This window comes from Magnolia sinica, chromosome 8, assembly GCF_029962835.1.
Source record: "Magnolia sinica isolate HGM2019 chromosome 8, MsV1, whole genome shotgun sequence".
In the NCBI taxonomy this organism is placed as follows: Eukaryota; Viridiplantae; Streptophyta; class Magnoliopsida; order Magnoliales; family Magnoliaceae; genus Magnolia; species Magnolia sinica.
Genome location: NC_080580.1, coordinates 47,398,068 through 47,420,480, shown reverse-complemented (window position 1 = coordinate 47,420,480; position 22,413 = coordinate 47,398,068). Strand labels below are relative to the sequence as shown.

Below are 22,413 nucleotides of genomic sequence, written 5' to 3'. Positions count from 1 at the left end.
GGTTGTTTCCCACTTATAGGGTCTTTTCGGGGCCTCACTAGCTCATCCACGTTAGGGGAAAGGTGCCCCACTATAGGACACTTCGATCAACCGTGGGAGCCCCACTTACGATGGATGGTCGTCGGTGATCGATCGGGGCCGTAGCTATACGAATATAAGAAGGGAAATATCATTAACTCATACCTCGAGTGTGGTTGCGATCTAGTGGTTGGAAAGCCACAACTTGGTGAAAGAGCGGAAAGTATATTTCACTTAAGTTTCAGGCTTCAGCTTAGGGTATTTACATATTTCAAGCATTCGGCCTTTGGCCCAAGTTGCGTAATTCTTATCAAAATATCGAATAAAGGCTACGGATTATGGAAGTTTTTAGCTACGAATATAAACCGTAATAAATATGCTACAGATTTAATCTGTAGCTAAATCTTAGTTAATCCGTAGCTAAAACCTACGACCCCACCACAATCCTTTTAGAGATTGACGGTGCTTAAGGGGCTCCATGGGGCCCATTGGAATATATGTGTTTTATCTAAGCCGCCTATCAATTCTAATATATAATTTGGGTGGATGAGCTAAAAAAGTAAGTAGATTGAATGTCTAGACTATACCATAAGAAATAATAATAAATAAATTTTTATCATTAATATTTTATGTGGTCCGCTTACAGCTTCGATCTGACTCCTTTTTGGGATAAACCCTTAAAATGATATGTTAAAATGAATGGACGGAGTGGATAAATAACATACATCACGGTGGCCCCACAAGACATAAAACTAACCAGTAAAATGCCGTCAGTCACCCCCCAGAACCTAATCCCGCGCGCACCATCTCTGAAAACAAATCCCTCTCTCCTGCGCCCATCTCCCAAACCCAATCCTGCGCGCGTTCTCTCCCAAAACCCAAAAGCCTCTCTCTCTCTCTCTCGCACTCAGCCTCTCCCTTTCCCAATCCACTTCAATGACATTTGTCCTTCGTGTTTATCTTCTTTCCTTTTTTCCTTCTTCCAACACCCGACAGCAGCGATAGAGGTAAAAGCTCTGGAATTTTTCTCCACCCGCTCCCTCGATTCTCTTAGAAAACCCTACTATCGATTTTCTCTCTCTCTCTCTCTCTCTCTCTCTCTCTAAATGCTGGAGGAGAGAGATCTCCTTTGGATTTGCAGATCTCAACGAGCTCACGTTTTCGACGGCAGACCCGTTCGGTTATCGCCTTCACATCGGATCTAGGGTTTCTTCTACTTTCTCGCTTCCTGTTTTATTTATTTAAGGTAAGAGCAAACACAATCTTTTCGATTAGTCTTCCCACATTGTAAGGTTAGGGTTTCATCAAACTGCATTCTGTTTTCTAGGGTTTTTTGAGTCACATTTGTGTTCTGCAACGATTTTTGGGGGTTTCTGGAACTGCATTTTGATGTTGAGATCGTTTCATCTGATTTTTATTTAATTTTTTTTGTCTGATGTTTTTCATTTGTGCTTTGATGATGTAGATCTTTTAAATATTAATTAATTTATTTTTTAAAATTTTCTTTTAATTGAGGGATTTGAAATTTCTGCGGAGGAGATCATTTTTTGGTTTAGTTCTTTGATTAGGAGGAAAAACAGAGAAATTGAGAAAAGAAAAAAGAAAAGAAAAGAGATAATGCCTTTTTTGGTAATAGGTAGCATTTGAGAAACTGATATGTGTAGTATTTGATTTCCATTGCAGTTTGGGATGTTTATTTCAGAGATAATCCCTCCGTGGGAAGAAAATCAGACCAATAACATAATGACTAATATGCAGAATAGTTATTGAGCTCTCCATCTACATTCATCTGACAGTGGCAAAGATATAAAGGATCGAGATCGTTCATCTGCTAGGCCCCTGTTTGGATGGGCTACACCTAAAAACTTACGCCGGTGGGATGAATTTATCCTCTGATTTTATGATTTTTGTTGATTAGAAACCGATGGTTAGAAAAAAGTCTGACCAATGATTTACATACAATGAGCAGAAATTCTCCCATAAGGAGCTATGATCAACTTGACTGTTGGCTTATGGCACAACAAATGAGCTGTCTAGATCTCATATGGATGTATATTTGTAATATCAGGCAGATGATTGCAAGAGTACATGCTGCTACAATCTATTGTGCGCTGGTTTTGTACAGGTTATCAGAGATATACCCGTTGGCTTTATCATACAACCAATTTCTACCTACAATGGATATCAAAAGGAAATCACCCTCCAAGCTTTCAAAGTACCTTACGTCTCTCATTCTTATCCAGCCTGATTCTGTACGATTACTGTACGTTTGAGATGTTTGGGGCCCATGCACGATCCTTATGTGGAATCCAAACCATGAATCTGGTGCAGCTCCCAATGTTCAACATACATACCAGGGACCATCTTGACCCAAAATTGACGTGGGACACACTGCAGGGAGCAATGTACAACCATGCTTAAAAACTAAGTTAAATGGTTTACTCACCCATGTTGAATGGTTTACTCATCTTAATCGGGCATATATTGGGGGCTGACTCATGGCATTAAACCAGATCGGACAGTTTCTGTTGTTTTCATGGCATTTTCATATAATCTTGGTTCTTTGAGTAACAATTTGATTGGAAACCCTAATTCTCATACCCTTGTAAGATTTTAGCAGTTTCCGTAGAGGTCGTGTGATTTTTTTTCTTTTTAAAAGAAGTCATTTACAAATTGCACCATTTCATGGTGTCAATTAACTATACGCCCATCACACTCTCTTGGAGTTCTTTTAGTTTTTTGGATATACTTAGTTGCTTGGTTTTTTACGATATTCTGTGTAATGTCGATCTGATTCAATCCATAGTTATGTCATTGGCAAAATGAATCACATGCTGGTTAAATTAAACGCCTCATCCAGCAGTTTATACAAGTGGGACCCATGGTTCCCTGACCCACTTTTTTTTTTTGCCCAAATCTCCTACAGTGGAAGGTCCTAACCCTTTGATAAGTCACCCACAAATTAGTTGGTCACAGAAAAATGAATACAATTATAGTTTGTCAAAGAGGCATATGGTTGGATGGGTAGGATCTTCATTGTAGAAGTCTTTGTGAGTGTTCCCCTATGCACCTTAGGGCTTGTCAGATGAATGGCCTAGATCAACTGAAGCATATGGTTCCTTCTCTAATCCTCCCACCAATTTGAAGCATGTGGTTCCTTCTCTGTGTTTTTACTATAGATGCAGATTTACTTGTATATGTTGATATGAAGCGAGCTAGTTACCATTTGTTTACTTTGGTGTCATGCATTGTTGCTGATGATTTTAATTACAGCTTTGCAGTTACTTTTAATGAGAAGGTGACAAGAACCGTGAGGCAGTTCTCTCCACATTTAGCTGCAAAGATGAGACCCCCTATAATGTAAGTGCAGTTTCCTTTTTTGTATTGTTGTAAGCAGTCAGCAATTTGTGTTGTTTCCTTTTTATTGTTGTAAGCTCTTGCTTCTGATCTGTACTTCATGCAATCACCAGAAGAGGGATGCTATAAACCGAAGTTTAAAACCTTAGAAACTTGATTTGACTCTATGTTCAGCCATTTTGGGAAAGAAAATAGTGTTTCTCAGGAAACCTTATTTCTAGGAAGCTGCTGTAAAAAGGATATGCAGTTTTGTTGTTTGTTTTTTCAACTTATCTTCAAAGCTGTTGTTTGGCAAAAATAACATAAAAACATGAAGAAACATTTACTAATGGTTATCGGCATGTGTTAATACATCTTGCATGTATGGGATGGTTGCACGTGTGGCATACGCAACATATATGGGGGGCTTGAAATTGAATTATGGCACATGTGAGGTATCTCATGGTTGAAGTTCTGATTATATTCAAATTCATGGCTTGGTATTAATTTCCATATCAGTTGTTTCTTGTTTAGATATCATCTGAATCCATCTTAGTCTCTTAGATAATAACAGAATGATGTTTTCCCAGCTTATTCCTTCAAGTTGTACCACTACATCTTCCTCTGGGTGACACATCAACAGAACAGACAGTTTTCATAAATTGGAGCAAGGAATAAATTGAACAAATCCAACCTTTTTGGTATTTACATCCAATTCTCGGCATTTTTAGAGGAATCTGATTCACATGATTTTGTCGCATTTCATTTTACGTTGATTCCAACTGTTGTTTATTATCAACCAAATAACCTTTTTTCTAGAATACAAATGATAACAAACATATTTTGATAGATGTGTATTCTACAATGCATTTTTTCCAAGTATGGCACAATAGAATATTTCTGGAATTCTTTTCATCATTGAAATTACCGGAACTATGGTACAAGGTTAATATAGACGGGCAATTAATTCCAGAGTTATCTACACTTTTGTCTTATTCTTCATACTTATTGCAGTGGTTGCGGCCAAATGTGAAATGTAACCTATTATTAAAATTACTTCATTATTTCTGCAGGAATTGCACCATCTTGACCCCTTTTGCAAATTGAATGAAGCAGTTTCGTGTGATTTGAATACAACTTGCAGATGCATGGAATCTGGACTTCACATGCATTGGATTTGGATGTAAGAATGTTGGTTCTCATTTTTCTATTCATCCACTTCTTCACAACGTGTGGCCCACCTGATCAATAGACTAGCTGAAATATCTGGTGGTTGAAGGTAACTGACACTTGACACAGATGAATCATATGATTGTGTGACGAGAGTTATTTAATACTCTATGTGGCGATTGTGGGTTTTCTTTAGTTTAGACATTTTCTATTTTACTATGCAGAAAACCTTTTTGCCCATGATTACTCTTATTATATGTGATCACAAAAATCTTATTTTTCTTGTCAATCTGTCACTTGAGTAGAACATCCAAAAATCAGCAGGGTCCACTAACAGGTGTTGCCTAGCTAAGTAAATAGGTCAACCTGATTTTCACAGCAGTTGATATTTGGCGGGGTCCATAAGTGGGATGTTCGCAAACATGACAGGTTGGTGGGAAGGAGGGGACTGTGAATAATTTCTCCTATTCATTATGAAGGGAAAAAAATCATTCACTAAGTTAGGAATTGTATATGGGATAGATCCAGGGATTTGCACTTCTCATTTACGGTTTCTCAAATTTTGAAGCTTTAAATGTTCTAATCATTCGTTTGCTTCACCATTGAAAAAAAAAATCATGTGTTTGCATACAAGGCGAGGGTGATTTATAGCTTGTGGACATGCTCTTGCTTCTTCTCATTTAGGCACACATACACACATCCATCCATATATCCATATATATATATGGATGGATATAGCAAATGAATGTAATTTGAGAGTGAGTGATATGTATCAATTTTCAAGAGGCAAAACTAGGTTTTTGAGATGATTTTATTTGTTTCTTTTTTGATGTTTACGTTTGTTGATTATTTTTCCATGAATTTGGTATTTCAATTAAGTAAAAAATACAAGATATACTTAACTAATTGCACAAAGTCGTCAGCTGATGGAAACTGGTGCAAATGGAAGGAATGCAACTATACATTTTAACATGACAGTCAGTTAACTTAGGAGCTCACAAACAGAAGCCATGACCTGGTTAACTTTTCTAAATTTTGCAAATTTTAGAAAATATATGAGAAGGTTTTCGCTAGTTCTGATATTTTTCTCTTATCATTTGATTATTTATTTAGTCTTTTGAAAGACAGCTTTTTCTCTTGTTATTTAATTGGATAGTTCCATCTTTTTTCAAAGCATAAATTGTCAGATTGATTTTCTTTTATCCTTACTGTAGGTATGATGGCCAACGAGCTCAGATTCATAAATTAATGGATGGGTTTGTGCAAGTCTTATCACGAAATGGCGAAGAAACAACATCTAGATTTCCAAATTTGGTGAATATAGTCAAGGAATCATGTAAGCCTGCTGCCACGACTTTCATACTGGATGCAAAGGTAACACATTTTTTGTTTGGATGTGCTCTTTAGTTCTATTTTGTTGAATCTATAGTCCGTGCATGTGCCTGGAAGTCTTATATCTTTGTTTCCGTTAATCACTCTTTTTTTGTCTGTGTCAAACAGTTCACCGTTCAGATGCATAAGCCAATCAAATTATCATTGGCTTATGGATCTAGTGCATGCATGTCACATGTGCAGCAATGACATGGGGCATGGTACCTCCCACGCCTCCAATGGCACTGGATCTAGTCCCTTTCTGGTTACTTGAGTGTGAATTTCACACAATTTTGCTTGGTGCACTCCATCTTGACTCATGTGTTTATTGTCTCATTTGAATTTTCTATTATCTGCAGAGTTTTTCAGCGGTAGTGGATCTGAATGGAAGTGGTAAAAGCAACGTCATAGATGCAATGCTCTTTGTATTTGGAAAACGAGCTAAGCAGGTAAGCTCCATTTATATGTGGGAATCTAATCAGGGTCATAGATGCAATGCTCTTTATATTGATTTGTTGCAAAACTTTCGTTTTGTACCCTTCATAGCTGTAGCATCTGACTTTGAATTACCCTACATTCATATGCTTTATATTTCAAATTTCATATAAAGCATATGAATCAGTTTATCTATTCACTCAATAAACAATCACAGTTCTTTTCCACACCAAGGAGAAGTGTTAACTTTCAGATACTAAAACAAGCCTCACAAAACGATGCCAAACACATGACTTGCACTTGAGCCATACATTAGGTGGGCCCCACTGTTGAAATGACCTGTCCAAGAAATCAGGCTGATTCAATCATCATTTGGACCACATGCATATGTTGCATGCAGCCCATTGGCAATCTTTAGACCAGATCATCTGCACGGTTGGACCACCTGCTGTGGGCTCGTATGTGCTACAGATGGTCCAGGTTGGCACATGTATCTCTTCAGAAGTGTAATTGAGCAGATGAGAAATGATAAAGAAAACAATGACATGAGTACAGGAGTTCATCAAACATCGAGAGAAGGATAATCAGAATGTATTGAAGATGCCCAACCTGGATAAAACTAGTCAGGATAAGGACAGTAAGTCCTGCAAATAGAACGGGTCCAAGATAGCTAAAGTCCTTGCCCTTCTTTGCGGCTTGGAAAGTATAGCCAGTCAAGGCAGAAACCACAACTGATGTTAAAATCAATGCCTCAAGCACGATTCTTCCTACAATACCAACAGGGAAAGAACTGAATATCCACAAATATTAATTACATATTATAATAAGGTTTGCTAATTCAAAAACGTGTAGATCCCATCACCCTTGACATACTACTGCATGAATCAAGTTGGCATCTGCATGGAGCATCCAAGCTGTCAATGTCAGGTGGACTCCACCATTTAAGATGCCCTGGTCTAGAAACCAGGCCAGTCCACTCAGTGTAATGAAAAAAAGAAGGATGGCTAAAGAACTTGCCAAGTTTTTCTAGCCATCCATTTGCTTATTACATTGTTGCCCCACCTGATGAGTAGACTAGAGAGACTGTTGGGTCTAGTTGCATATGAGGTGAGGTAAATCTCATGGATGGCTAGGATGTTGCACACATGTGCTATGTTGGGACATGTGGGCGAGTGTAGATGGCCTGGAATCTACATGCATGAGGAGCTTGGAAACCTCTATAATATAAATTAATTTAGAGAAAGAGAATTATAGATCAAAGGGAGAGATGATCAAAACCTTTTGTGTTAGCACAGGCAATTCCAACGCTTATGCTCAGGCAAAGTGTGAACAGTCCAAGGAATATAAAATTCAATGGATGACTCTGCCGATATGGATACAAGGGGCACAAGACTACACATTGGAGAGTATGAGGTATGTTAATTACTTGCTGATTGGATGTTAGAAGACATTTCATGAAGATGAAATTAATTTAGCATGTAGAGCATTAGACAAAATATTTGGATTTTTCTTAAAATGTGTAAATTATCTGAGAAGCCTGACCTGCATCCATATGGATGGGACAGGAGGCTGGATGAAACAAATGTTTACCTAAGCAGGTAAGCTCCATTCATATGCTTTATATAAAATTTGAAATATTTCTGGATTACTAGTTTTTCCTATTATTTATTCATGTTCTTGTTTTTCTGTTTTTGCAACTCAATTGGTTTTCTTCAAAAATGGTGAAGGGAAAGTGATATGTATCCTTGTCGTGGTGGCGGTATGTTCACTCATTACCGTTAACTTTTGTGTTACATCTCTCAACTTAATATAAGGTGTCTCAAATTGATTGTGAAATTCACATGCTAAATCAAATGATCAAGTTTAAAAATTGATTTGGCTAGATTGTTCGGTTCATGATCAAGTGCTCAACTGCAACTGAATATTCTGTATTGAGATATCGTTGATACGTGTCACATGTATCGATGATATTCAGGAATATTTGTAAATGGGCAGTGCAATATTTTGAGATATATCAATGTATGGCTGCAACATTGAGTATGTCTAATATCCCCTTTATAAAAAGAAAAAAAAAGAAAAAAGAAGCAATTGCCTATATTGCAAAATGCTTTTTTATCTTCATTGATATATAGAGGACGTGGTCCTCTTTGGGAGTTAGTTTTCTTCTATCGTACTTCCAAGAGTGACCCATTACTGGCAGATTTTTCTCTAAGTTTTCTTCACATTGAGCCCACCTAATGCACATGTCAAACTTCCCATGCAAGTGTTAGGCCAGTAGTGTGGCCTTGTATGAGGTGCATGTGGGCTTAACAAGTTGCTTTATTAATTTCTTTTTTCTTTTCTTTGAAAGTTGCCAATTACAGACACTTTCATCTCTCTTCATATTTTCAATTTTACCACTCTTGATTCCCTTTCCATTTTCAAATTTTCATCACTTAACTAATGCTATGGTATTTGATTCTTATAATAAGATATGTATGAATCATCTGCAGGTGTTTTTGAACTTGTTGTACTTCTATGGAATGTGTGGTGTAGTGAATGATTGTTTGCTTCAACGGTACTTTAGCAATGTATGAACGCTGTTTGGAGCATTAATTCAGTTTACATCAGGGAAATTTTATGTTTTCCTTGCATTTAGTTTTCATCCTTCTTCAATTGATTGATTCTTTGTTTTTATGTTGCAGAGTCTTCTAGTGGTGGTTCGCCCTCGAATATAATTACAAAAGACGCACAGGAGAAGTTATCGGTATAGCTGTTGGATGTGCAGGTGGACTATTGATACCCGCATCCATTTTCTATCTATGGTGGATGAAGGAATCACCTAGCCATATGCGAGTGCACACAGACTCACCAAGATTTGTACTTTCAGCATTATTGTAATTGTAATTGAATTGAATGAATGAAGGTTTGTAATTGATTCATTATTGAATGAATGATTGTAATTGACTGAATGAATGAATGATTGTAATTGATTCATTATTGAATGATTGTAACTGAATGAATGAATGAATGATTGTAACTGATTGAATAAATGAATGATTGTAACTGATTGAATGAATGAATGAATGATTATAATTTCTTTTACATGTAGGCAATAGCTATGGATATTGACCGTAGCTGTTATTAAATTCTGCATATTGCTACGGATGTAGCATCACTTTTAGCTACAAATACTATCCGTAGTTGTAGGTACATTTGGCTATAGAAATGATTGCTACGGATTATATCTGTAGGTACTTTAATCTATGGGTACGGATTAAATCCATAGTAATAGGTTTTAGACCTATTGTTATAGCATCTACGACTGCGGTCATGCTACGGACTAAAACCGTAGTCATAGGTCTTTAGCTACGGATTTTATCCGTAGCCTTTGCCCTGTTTTCTGGTAGCATCTAGGTACTATCTTGATTCTCCACCCGAGATGGACGTCAAGTCCAACAAGGCAAACAGTATTCTATAGTTTCGGAACTAGTGACCCACTAACGAGCGGTCTAGAGCTTGTTTAGAAAATCGGGACATTTCTGTAATGAATTAGGTATTAAGATTTCTTGTGCGCAATTATTAGGGTTTAGATTAACTACGTTCATAGTGTGGCCTATTTATAATTAGCGAAAATGACGATTCGGTCTTAATAATCATGAACCGTTGGTTTTTTGGCTAAAGGGGTAACTGGATTGATTTGGTTTGTTAATTAAGATTTGACCTCTATTTGTCTCGGCTTTGGGTAGATCTTTATTTAGTTACAGTTGTCTCGATTAGTCAGTGATAGATCGACTAGATTTGGACCCAACTTGAACAAATCTCGAGGCTAAGCTCGATGTTTAAGTGATCGGGCAGATTCGTTGGCTTTCTACGGTTGATTAATCGAATTTGTATGGTTCTTTACCAGTACCACCCATGTATAGGCTCACTTCGAGCATCAAAGGTCAATAAACGACAACGTAAGCTGGTCATATCAAAAGTTTTCAAGGGTTTTTAAAAATTTAAAATAATAAAAATTTGGGATGTTACAATCTACCCCCCTTAAAAACAATTTTGTCCATGAAATTTCCTAATGTAAATAGGTAAAGATATTCTAATTTCATACGCCTAAGTTTTGGTTGATTTTACGTTCATATACGTGTTTGGGTATATATACTAACTCTAATGGCTTGGCTTTTTGTGGTCTACCCCCCTTAAAAGTTTCCACCTATGAGGTGCAAAAACAAATGTCAAAATTATTATTATCGCACTATGTGTTTGACAATAAAGTTTACCTAAGGGTGGTATATTATGCTCTTCAGAATCTGGTTAATACAGAAAGACGATTGTGATAGGCTCAAATCTGATACGTTGATTGTCTGCCTGACCAAGGCAGACAACTCATTGTATCCTTTCTTAGTCCCGGTGGATCCTGGTCTTTTGCTTAATCAAAGTAGTGAGTTCATTGATAGTTGCCCAGGATTGAGAATTAGGTCAAGCTACGAATGCCTCGCAGGGATATGGTTCTGTAATTTTGAAATTCAATCATCCTAAGTATTTAAGGAGTATTATAATTCATTAGGAGGTTGTTCTTAGGGTCTTGTTCAATGAGAGTTCTTATTTAATGTATGTTTAACTTGGTCGATAATAAATTCTTCCATGGTGCCTATAGCAAAAAGACTATACTAGAAGGGTTTTTAATATCCTAAAATTATATCCGTATGTCACCATTTTGATCATATGGCTAGTGGGTTATGAGTAAATCATTCTTCGATTTTGTTAATTTCGAGAAGAAATGAAGAATCGAAAGTTCTAGGGTATTTCGGAGGTTTGGAGGACTAATGACGCTAAGAAGGGCACGAAAAATGAAAGAGGAAGAATATCATCTTCTCAATTTGGTATGAACCTTAAATCCACAAATGAATAAGGAACTCATATTATTTTAGTGAAGTTCACCCCAAATACAAGCTTAGAGAGTATTAAACAAGCAAACTCAACTCTACTCTAGAGTCGTAGTTCAATCGTACTATAAACTATTTGAAATATAAAAATATACTAAAAATAATCTAATTTAATTATATAGGATGATCACTAGCATGATTAGAAGTAATTTCTAAAAATACACAAAGTTCTAAAACTCAAATATAAAAAAGATACGTTCGGACTATCGACAACTCGAAGTTGTAGAAATTTTTGGTTTTAACTCATTTATTGTTCATAACATCTTTGTCACATTTAATTACTAAATGATTTTTATAATTTTTTTGATAAATCATAATTAGGTTAAAATTTATCTTAAAAAATTCTATTTTGTTTTAAGTTCCAGAAAAAATTATAAAAATTTCTGGAAGTGATGGTTGTCCAAAACTAATAAATTTTGTAGGATTTCAAAACGTCTCTATTTCTTCTAACGTTTCTTATATATTTAGTAATTGAATTATTTTTAAAAAATTTATATTAGTTTATAATTAACTTTAAACTCATTCCAAAAAATTTTATTTCATTTTTAGTTGTAGAAAAAATATTAAAATTCTAGAAGCGACATTTGTCTGAAACTAACGATTTTTTGTATGATTGCAAAATGTCTCTATTTCTTGTAAGGTTTATTGTACTTTTGGTTACTAAATTATTTTTATAATTTTTATAATGTTTTTTCATTAAGTTTAAAGCCATCCCACAAAATTTCATCTCATTTGGAATTGTAAATAAATTATTAAAATTTTAGGAGTAATAGCTATCTGAAATTAATAATTTTTAGATAGTTGGAAAATTATCTTATAATTTAATATATTATAATTTTTATTTTATTTTTTACTTATTTATATATAAAACTAGACTCATCAAGCTTCAATCTGGCTTTTGAATCACTTAAATCAGAGTTGTAACAAAGGAGATATGAAGTTTTGAAGTTGACCTAAAATTGTAGAAAATTCTGGCAGTGGCGCACCGATTCTAAGGTGGCGCCGCTGGATTTTTGTTCGGAATCGGCGGTGGACTGCCAATTTGGTGGTGTCACCACTGCCCACTATGGTGTCCAGTGACATACCACTGATCCGACGGTGACACCGCCGCCTGCTGCCCTCCAGCGACAATGGATCGCTATTTTGGCGGTGGTTCTATCACTCTTTGTTGAAAAATGGTGTATCTTGTAAACCGAAATGAATTATTCAATGTGTCATATATGATTTTGGGTTAGGAGGAGCCAATTAATCCAAAAAAACTAGGTTATTTTGTAAGATTCCATTAGATTAATGGTAAAAATTCTATTTTATTTACATTTTTACTATTTATAGTAATTTTTTGTTTAACTATAGCTCTTCACCCTTTGAGCTTTAAGAGTTGTCTAATGTGAAAAGTACCTAGAAAAATTAGAAGAATAAAGTGGTGGATTGTGGGATTTTTAAAGGAGATGGATTGGAAGGGGAGATCCTAAAGGTTAATGGGTATGGGAGGGAATGAGATTTGAAAAACTAACTTGGAGAGGGAACTTCTAATGGAAAAAATGGATTTGGAAGAGAGGGTTGACTTCACGTTGACGGAAACTCTTTTTGGATTCAAGGGGTCATTCATTTGGTGGTCTAGGTAGGCCATAAGTCTCTCAAGCTCAAGGTGGAGACGACTTGGCCCGCCAAAACTGAAACAGGAGTATGGATGAACGGCATGGACAAACACATGCATCAATGTGGGGCCCACATGTGTAGCGGATTTCGAAATCCATGGAAATTCTACATGGGACTGAATGCAATTCTATGGGACTAAATGAAATTCCATCCCACCTAATCCTAACCTCTCCAAATGCTCGATGGAATTTGCATGGTACCAAATGCAATTCTATCCCATGTAGATTACTCATCACTCCTCCTCTTTCATATTCCTGGCTGTCTCCAGTTGTTCTAAGGTCAATGTGGACTTTAAAAGGAAGCTCAAACGAAGATGGCGGTGAGGTCTGAGTCGGTGGTGGCCCATTTGGCCTAAATTATATTGGTTTTCACCGAAGTTAGATTTTTCTTAATATATTCTTCCCCCTCTTCCCAAATCCAACTTCATTTTTCCCATCCCATGATTGAGGTGGGTTGGATAAAGGCCCGACCGAAAGCAAAGATGACCTGAGCCGTTAAAACTCAAAACAGATGTATCTCATAAACCGAAATGAATTATCAGACATACCATATGATTTTGGAGTAGGACGAGCTACTTTAGTCACTTAACCCTATTACGCCAGGTTGAGATACCTAATTTGTGAGTTCTCGCCTGAGTGTGGGCCGAAACGCTTCTCACATGACAATACCGACCAAAGCGGTCCTAGGGTTAAAATTTCTATACCTAAGTTTTAAAGCATTATAAAATCATAGATTTGATCCTATTATTCATGGTTTCTATGTTTAAGTTCAAAATCATCCAACATAATTTAATCTTAGAGTTCAGTTTCTAAGTTTCAAGTTTTAAAGCATAACAAACAAAGGGAGTTTAAATCCTAAAATCAAGGGAATCCTTTATAGATTTAAACCTTTAAATTTAAATGTCTCAATGCCTAATTATTGTGGTTTGTATAGTCCACATTCCCAAGGTCCTATTTATCTTAATACTTCGCTCTGATACCAACTTGTAACGCCCCAAAAATCGACACCCGAGTACATAGACTCAGGTCCCGAGTTTGCAGGTGTTAACTTAATAAAATGCACATGCGTCTTCATTCTAATTCACATTAAGTCTGTACACGAATAATTAGAGTTGCGCAATTTAACTTAGCGAAACCAAAGCGAGGCAGAGATAACAAAAATTAATAAATATAGAGCAAACAGTTAAAGTACAATTAAAAAGTGGTGTCCGCCCTAATGAGGATTATACAAGCCACATTATACATTCCCAAGATGGTTAGAGTGTAAAGTTTTCAGTTTATTCCAAATCTTCCAGAATATAACGGTGGTGGCGCAAGCCGCTCTAAGCCTACCCGCTGGAGGCCTCGATAGAACCTGCATCAATAATATGCTTGGTTGGTATTTTAAAACACCGTCCCAGGTGGGAGTGAGTAGCTAACTCAATGGTTCCATTAGTTTTAAGTTACACATGCTATCGACACAATCAGCGCAATTAATGATAAACAAGAAATCAAACAGTTCATAAATACTCTTGTTAAATGTGGATATGGAGATATGACATATTGTATGCCCTTTCCAAACAACACTCCCTCACACGTGACTCCGACTACCTGCTTTGCAAATGACAATACTTCCTCAACATGCGACTTCAACACCTGTTTTGTTACATTCTAAACTAATGTGATGCGATGAATGATCATATTGGCTGAGTAATTATTAACTTCAATTCATCCAGCATATTAGCAAAGTTAGGATACCAATGTTATATCACGAGTCCTTATTTAGATCACATGGCTCGTTACCGCACGTAGTAACTCCTTACCAGTGTCCCTTGATTCAAATTTAGGTGTCACCCATTTATCTCATAAATTAACAATTTCAAGGGTACGGTATGATACATAAATGTATGAGGATCCACCCGATATGGGTCATCACTCAAACCTAGTATGATCACTCAGTTCTGAGGTGCAGACTTGTCACATAAAACCAAATTACCACAAGGAAAGGGCTCGTCACCTAATTTCATTCACGCCCTTATCGTTCGAACGGTACTGTAACAAGCAACCATCAGCTGGGTAATTTGACGAAGGCCATTCGAACAATAGTTTATCACCTCCATTAGTGATCACTGGTTACTATGGGACTATGGGAAGGCTCATCACCCTAGCATAGGCCGACAGCTCAGACACGGTGTCCCATACCACCATGCTTGACTTATGAGTCTTAGTTGCTCACTGGTCATTATGGGGAGCCTCGTCACCCCAGCGTAGGCTGACAACTTATACGCGGTGTCCCATACCACCATGTCTGGCTTATGAGTCTTAGTGGGATCGTATCGCACTAACGGTTATAAGTGGACACATCCATTGGGAACGGGGCATCCTAGATTTCATTTAGTCGTGTCATACATTATGAACACACATGATCAACCGGCTAGTGGACTAATTTGATTGACCTAAGAGAACCATGACACAACCGGCATTAGGTGCAAGCAACTCGTGTAGTTCAGCTACTGTCGATCGTCCGTGTTCAACCCAGGTTGATCAAACAAGCCTAGGGTGGCTGCCCTAACACGGGCCACCCCTTGGTTTGAGGGACTTACCAACTGACCCAACATTGTAAGCAATCTAAGCATCACTACAAACTTAGCAATTCGTTATGTCGTCAACATGGATTTAACGACACAACCATATAGGCATTTCATCGAACACATGTAAGCATATATAGGATACTACGTTCACTAAGGCATTAAATCAAACATGTGGGTATGCATAAAGTAATACAATTACTTAAGTATTAAATCAAGAACATGAGCATCGAAAAAGCAATACATTCCACCATTCAAGCATTTCATCAAACACGTGAGCATCCATATTCAACAAATAACATATATTATAGACAAATCAAAACATTTACATATTCGTATGTATAAATTCATCTACAAGTATCTAATCATTAACTGAGACCCTCAAGGGTTGATAAATGATAACCTAGAGATAATGGTCTATACCTTAAGAAGGAATATCCGATTTTAAGCTCCTAGGGTTAGAGATTTATGGAAAAATCATTAATTCCTAAATCAAAATCAAGAAAACACAATTAATGACTAAAAATTTACACTAGGTTGCTTAATCGAATGGTAATAAATTTTACCTTTGATTCTTGACATGAGTGGATTTAGTGGAGGTTTGGTAATAGCCAAAGGTTTGGTTGAAGGAGTACTAACCCTACAAGCACCAAGATTTCTATCACTCAAATGCACACACTCTCCATTCTCTCTCTTTCTTTTCTCTCTATCTCTCTCTTTCTCTCTCTTCTCCCTCACCCAAGCCAAGGTATGAAATTCGTATGGGAGAAGGGGGTGCCCGAATGAGGCCCTTATATAGTGTTAGAAGTGGTGCAAATGGCCTTATTGACCCTTTATCCATTATATTAAACCTAAGGGAGGTTGTTTTCCACTTATAGGGTCTTTTCAAGGGCCCACTAGCTCATCCACGTTAGGAGAAAGGTACCCCACTATAGGATTTATGGTTTGTCAGAATCGGGTGGCAATTGGACATTTTAATCAACTGTGGAGGCTCCACTTACGATGGACAGTCATCAGTGATCGATCGGGGCTGCGGCTACATGGATATGAGTAGGGAAATATCTTTAACTCATACCTCGAGTTTAGTTGCGATCTAACGATAGGAAAGACACAACTTGGTGAAAGAGCGGAAAGTATATTTCACTTAAGTTTCAGGCTTCAGCCTAGGGTATTTGCGCATTTCAAGCACTCCGCCTTTAGCCTAAGTTACGCAGTTCTGAGTACTATCTTGATTCTCCACCCGAGATGGATGTCAAGCCTAGCGAGGCGGACAGTATTCTATAGTTTCGAAACTAATGGCTCACTAACGAGCAGTCTAGAGCTTGTTCAGAAAATCAGAGTATTTCTGGAATGAATTAGGTATCAAGATTTCTTACGCACAATTACGTTCATAGTGTGGCCTATTTATAATGAGCGAAAACAGCGATTTGATCTTAATAACCCTAAACCGTTGATTTTTAGGCTAAAGGAGTAACTGGATTGATTTGGTTTATTAATTAAGATCTGACCCCTACTTGTCTCGACTTTGGGTAGATCTTTATTTAGTTACAGTTGTCTCGATTAGTCAGTGATAGGTAGACTAGATTTGGACCCTACGTGAACAAATTCCAAGGTTAAGCTTGATGTTTAAGTGATCAGACGGATTCATTTGCTTTCTATGGTTGATTAATCGGATTTGTACGGTTCTTTACCAGTATCAACCGCGTATAGGCTCACTTCGAGCATCAAGGGTCAATAAGCAACAACGTATGCTGGTCATATCAAAGTTTTTAAGGATTTTTGAAAATTCAAAATAACAAAAATCTAGGACGTTACACTAAGGGAGTTGGTTCTTATGTATGATTGTAAAGATTAAAGGTGAACCGGATATAAAACCTTCAAGAATGAAATCTGGTATACTCATGAGTTGAGTACATCCACCAGGGGTGGAGTAGGGAAACCGAATCACTATATATGCTTATATTTGAGATTGTCTTTAAGCACTTGTTTAATTATGCTTATATCATGAATTAATGAATTATATTTGTACAGGATTAGATGAATGTTATATTATATAGGGAGCATATCCCACACACACATGTACACTATCTTGTTTATAGATTTGTTACTTGATTGCTACATATTTTATAGTCTATGTGATTGGACCCTCTATTGGCTTGGAAGCCATAGAGCTACATATGTCTTAGAAGGGAGGGGGTTGAATAAGAGTAAACCAATTTCTGGAATTAAATTGTGGAAATATATTCTCAATCGCAAAAAGTATTGAAACCTTGATTCCAATTAATTCGTAGGACAACCTTAACTTAAAACTTTAAGCAGAACAACCTTATTTCACGATGTCCTTAAAATCAATCTTTCAAGACAAAAAAGGTGGAGAATAAGAAAAAAGCAATCACCACAAACATAGAGAGTCGTTCGGTGTTCAACACACACTTACTCCACTCCCAAAATTACTACTCCACGTAATTTTAGCTTTCCACTATTTTCAAGGTTTTCACAGGATCACCTTAATAACCTCTTATAGTTCTTGTGATTTTCAAAGGCTTACTACAATAGAACCTTAAGTGATTTTCACAAGCTAACCACTATATAATCCTCAAGTGATTTTCACGGACTAACCACTATACAACCTGATGAGATTTTTGGACAATCTCAATAAACCCAAATGAAATAATAAACTAAAATAAATTCTTATCTTCATAAAATGATACATCGATGCGAAGATAATTGATGAAATCGAGGCTTTGATCAATGCAATGATCTTCTTTCTTAAATGATGTTGAAGCAGTTTATGCTCAAGCAGAAAGGATCAAGGGATTTAAAGTTTCTCAAAGAATAAAAACCCTAACAGCAATGGATTCAATTCTCTAATCTCAAGTAGAATATAGATTATTATCTAATTGAATTTAAATCTTACTTAAGAAAGAGAATTGAATAAGCTAAAACAAAATAAGAATTACCACACAATTAGCTTTGGGAGGACATGAGTTTCTCTCTTTGTTTGAGGATATTTTACCATACTTTTTCATATCTAAAATAACGAGAGAATGTATCTATTTATAGTCAAAGGATTTGGAACTTCTATCAGCCTAAAAATAGCTTCGGCTAGCCAAATTTCAAGGATACTGTTCCACTGGCTATTGGATATCGTGGGAAAAGATTTATCAAAAATTCAGCTAGCACGAGTGAAAATTTGACTGACCAAATACAGGGTTTGGCTGGACAAATTCCCTTAAAATTTGAAATTTATCATTGCTAGAAACTTGACCTAAGACACTTTTAGGCTGGCCCAAGCCAAGTTCGGTTGGCCGAACCCAGGGTCGGGCTAGCTGAATATAATTTAGCTCGTCGAACTTCAACAAATTTAAACAATAAACTTTATATATTTTAAACATATAAGGGCCATGATAAAACCTCTATCCTATGGTCTTTTCCTAGGGTCATTTTACTTGAAGGTTGACATATACTTTAATCTTTCACTTGCAACTATGTTGAATCTTCTATTGTTGTGATGTTGAGTCACTCTTCATGAAGTGTGCTAAAGATCCAACTAACTTTTGTCTATGAAATTTGACAACTACATTTGTGCTTAGAATAGAAGCACTTACATGTTTTAAAAAGTATAAAATTTTATTTGGCCCTAATTAACCCCCCCCCCCCCCCCCCCCTCAGGACATAACCTTCATTTCATAGCTTTTCCAAGCTTCCGCACATATAGACTAAGTGGCCCACTACCATCTCGTGCAATTTTAATTAGTATCAGGGCAGGTTCCTCCTGAAAGGCTTAACCACCTGAAGTGAGATCCGAATGAGCTCAAGAATGAGGTCTACCTATAAGGAGAAAGTTATGATTACCCAAGAATATGAACTTATTTGTTAATCTAGTATGAGTACACACATTGGGCATAATAGAGGATTTGAACTTAATAGTCATATCTTTGTATCTATCCCTCTGGTAATTCAATGGGAATTGTCTACTTCTGGAAATAGATAAAAAACTTCTCCTGTGTGCCATGCTTGTGGAGATATCGAGCACCTTAAATTTCACGTGTTATCTTAAAAAAAGATTCAATCCACATCAGTCTCAAACTAAAGTGAAAAATTCTTCATGACTGCGAAATTGATACACTAATGGAGAAGCATCCCTAAAGGATTACCAGAAAAGAGAGAGTTTCCAACTCTTCCTAAAAACCAATCAGATGAATGTGTTGTAGAAACTAATTGCCCGGTTTAATGAAAAGATCAAGTCAATGCTAATCAGGGGTAATATGATAATTAGGGTAGAACTAACATAGATAAATCACCTACCAGACATATATATATCCAAATAGGAAATCATCGAAGGAAGATAAATCTAGGGAAATCATTTCTCCTCCTAAACATAGTTCAAGTCATAGGAAATTCACACCCAAGTGGGTTGTGAAGAGAAATATGTGACCTTGGAAGATTTACGAGTTCTAATTGTTAAATAAGAGAAATTTATGCTAATGTATAAGCTTATTGGAAATCAAATAATTTGAGCCCCTTTAAGTGAGCACTATAGGAAAATCTGAGGACTTAGCCTCATCTTATGTTTAATAATAAAATTCGAGAATTATTTGTTTTGATTTAAAAAATACATATAGTTTTGGAATTGAAATATTTGCATTTTATGAATAAGGAAGCCTTGATTAGAAGAACATTCATCGGCACACAAGTTTATTGACCTGAGTTCTGATTACATTCATTACATTACCCTTAATTCTAAATTAAAATGCAATTGATATTAAATAATGATTGAGAAGAATAATTTCAGTAGTATTCCATTCCCTATTGGATAATCATCGAAATGATAGGAGCGTTGTGCGGGTTTTGAGCTCTTTCTACATACTTTCGGATGAAGTTATCTCAAGCTTGGAAAAGTGCTTAAATCAATTTATCTGTAAAATACTTGTACGGCTACACCAGACTATTACGTTGCGCGGTCATGCAACTTGTCTAAGAGTCTTCAACTACTTTAACTCCATTTTCTTTCATCTCCAGAATACATTGACAATGGCCAATGCATAATTCCCAAAGAGGAGTTGTGCGGATCATCCTTGATATCTTTCTCTTCCTTGAGCAAGACCTCCAGATGGCTCTGAACTCTTCGAAAAAAAAGTGCCAAAGGGGAGGACATAAGGGGTATTTATAGGCATTCACATGTGTGAAGTGCCAACTTCCACACAATTTAATCAAATTGCGCGAGCAATTTTCATGCTTGTGAAGTTTATGCGGCCGCACCACTTAGTTGCACAGTCATGCAATCAATAGAGCCCTTTATTCCCTTCTTCTCAACTTAATTCCTCATAGCCGCTCAACGTATATTAATTGCATGGGCACGTAACTTATATCTCGAGTAGAGGTTTTTATTGCCATGCAACTCATATCTTGAATCAAAGTTTTTATTGCCTGAACAAATGCCCCCTCGATCCCCTTTTAGTTATTTTAAAAGAAATCAAAGGAGGATAAAAAATTCTTTATTTTTTAATATTGCGTGATTTTTTCTTGTTTACTTGGAAATAGTTACATGACTGGATCCACGTAACTTCTGTCAAGAAGGTCGATAAAATCTAGACTTCAACTCTATAAGTTCACTTCTCCTTGATGTTCTCCTGCATCTGCCTTAATATTGCATAGTTGTGTGACCGCGCAACTTTCTTTACTCGCGTAACTCTTCGGGACCTGTGTAACTTTCTTTGCTTTGGCAAAAAAATTTCCAAGTACCAAAACTCTACCCAATTTCTTTTCCTTCCTTTCTTGCATTTTTCTAAGCCTCCATCTTTCTAACCCTTACTCCATTTTTTAACAGAGTATACGAAAATGACTGAGTCAAAAGTAACCTTGACAACCTATGAAGGATCCTTGACTCCTTGTAAGATGAGGAGTCAGGCTCAGTATCCCAGCGAGGCTTCTCATCTTACACGTTCCCCTTCATTTGTGGAGCACCCTTCAAAGAAAATGAAGAGTCTAACCAACCACTTGTCTCTTTTCAAGATATCGTCATCACCCAAGATAGACTTCTCTGACCGCATTCTCAATTTGTCAAGCCCTGTCAACAGGGCCATCATTATTAGGGAGATTGAAAGACCGCCATGAGAGGTCCCGAATTTGTCTGGGAAGAATGGTTGAAAAGTAATGCTAACATTCATACCAACAACACTAGGCTGCCAGATAGAAAAGACAAGCCTCTCCCTATTCGCCCATAAAAGAAGAAGAGGCCAAGTGAAAATGACCAACACTGAGAGAAGATTAAAGAGTTTAATAAGCAACATCTATAGAATTCCTGGGACATTGTTAAAGCATCTCAAAGCTTAATCAAATTTAGTAGTCCCTATAGAGACAAGATAATTACGATTCCCCTCACAATCTATTGCCATCATTCATTTCTTCAGAGTGAGCCAAAGAACACAATAGCCAACAACAAAATCCTTTTCCATGCTCACTGGGTTATGAAGGAGCCCGACAATTTAGAAGGTTTCTTAGTTGAATGTAGATCTAGGGAACGAGATGGGAAGATTTCTCTGATGTGCTACTTGATGCCAAGATATAACCCACATAACCTCTTCCCAACACACTACTTTGAAACACTATAACAGAGGTACCGTATCCACGATATGCCCACCTCTAGGGAAATGATGAATTTTGTACTCGCAAATTTCTTGGACCGCATGCATACTACAATGCTTGGGGCAAGACTATCATCAAAAGACATTCTAACACATTGATTAAGATAGGTCTGATGGATGCCATTGAGGTTACTTCTGATATTTTTCACAGGAATGTTAATGTCTTTAAAGAATTTTTGAATTATTGGTGCCCCACTACCAATTCCTTCCATCTCCCAATCAATGAAGTTAGCATCACCCTTTGGGACCTATATAGAATCGCTAGCCTCCTAATCATCAGTCGCTTCTT

At 36.7% G+C, this 22,413-nt stretch overlaps 1 long non-coding RNA gene across 1 annotated transcript; it reads left to right on the top strand.

The window, feature by feature from the left end:
- The first annotated feature begins 7,413 nt into the window (after positions 1 to 7,413).
- Positions 7,414 to 9,298, top strand: LOC131253290 (uncharacterized). Its single transcript, XR_009175075.1, has 3 exons — positions 7,414 to 8,089; positions 8,823 to 8,900; positions 9,015 to 9,298. It is a non-coding gene; the product is annotated as an uncharacterized LOC131253290 (long non-coding RNA).
- The last annotated feature ends 13,115 nt before the right edge of the window (positions 9,299 to 22,413 follow it).